Genomic DNA, 1,319 nt, shown 5'->3' with positions numbered 1-1,319 from the left:
GGACTTGTATTGTTTTGTTATTTTCTTCTCTTCTCACAGCAACATTGGAAATTAAATAATACTTCTAAACCTTTTAGTTTAATATGTAGGAAAGATTCTTGTATTGTTTTGTTTTTAAATGAACTGAATCTAACTTATCAAATATTAATTAGCTTTATGACGTTGTTTAACTTCATTCCAATAGTACTGGTGCCTTGAGACAGATTCTTATTGTATCACACTCCTAACATATCTCTTTTGAATGAACTGAATCTAATTTATCAAATATTAATTAGCTTTATGATGTTGTTTAACTTCATTCCAATAGTATTGGTGCCTTGAGACAGATTCTCATTGTATCACACTCCTAACATATCTCTTTTGGCTTTTCAATATTAGATCTTAATCTTGATTGTGAATTATGTGGCCATGTGATCACGAGGTTTGTGTCAGTTATTATCAGAGCTAAGCTCCGAAATCAAGTCATATCTTTTTGAAACTTTTATTTTCTTAGTGTTCTTTAAGTTTTCAACGTTTATGTTATTATTATTTTTGTTCTTTGTATCTATGACATCCTAATATAAAAAATTAATATTTTTCTATTAATGTCTCTAAACATATCTGTAGCATAAAAGACAAAAAAAAAAGGAAGAAGAAGAAAAGATATTATTCAAAACTTGTTGCAATTCTATCATAGAATTAGAACTCATTGAAAACTCTATGCAAACTACCTTAAAATTAATTGAAATTTTATATACTGCTTGATGGGAGTTGATGGGAGTGTAATCGCATTACAAATTAAATTTGGGTTTATTTTAATATTATTTTCTTGAAATTTCAATTGGAGTTCAATTTTACTATAAACTAATTATACACAGGTTTCAATACCTAAACATAAAAGAAAAATATATAAACTCGGATCTATAGTTTTTTTAGTATCAAGACACTACACATTGAACTTAAGATCATTCTAATATTATAGGTCTGAACTTCAATTCTAATACTTTAAAATTGCGTAACGGTTTAGATTTATTTTAAATTCCAAAACATATTTGTTTATTTTTTTTAGTCCAAATCATTTTGTTTGTCTACTTTTGTTTTGACCACATAATCATTTTATATTTGGGTTAGTTGGGAGTTAAATAAGTGTTATCATTATTTTTTGCTTATGTTTTATATCTAATTAATCTTCAATTAGGCAAAATCAATAAAAACCTTAATCTAAACCCTAAAATTTTTATCCTAAAAAATTCACAAAGTAACCTTCTAAAATAACAATTAACAAAGGGTAAGGTGAATATATTTCAAATTGATTAAATAAGAAATTTATGAGTAGTGGT

Source organism: Populus euphratica, unplaced genomic scaffold (genome assembly GCF_000495115.2).
Source record: "Populus euphratica unplaced genomic scaffold, PopEup_1.0 scaffold312.1, whole genome shotgun sequence".
Lineage (NCBI taxonomy): Eukaryota > Viridiplantae > Streptophyta > Magnoliopsida > Malpighiales > Salicaceae > Populus > Populus euphratica.
This window is presented reverse-complemented; position numbering follows the sequence as displayed.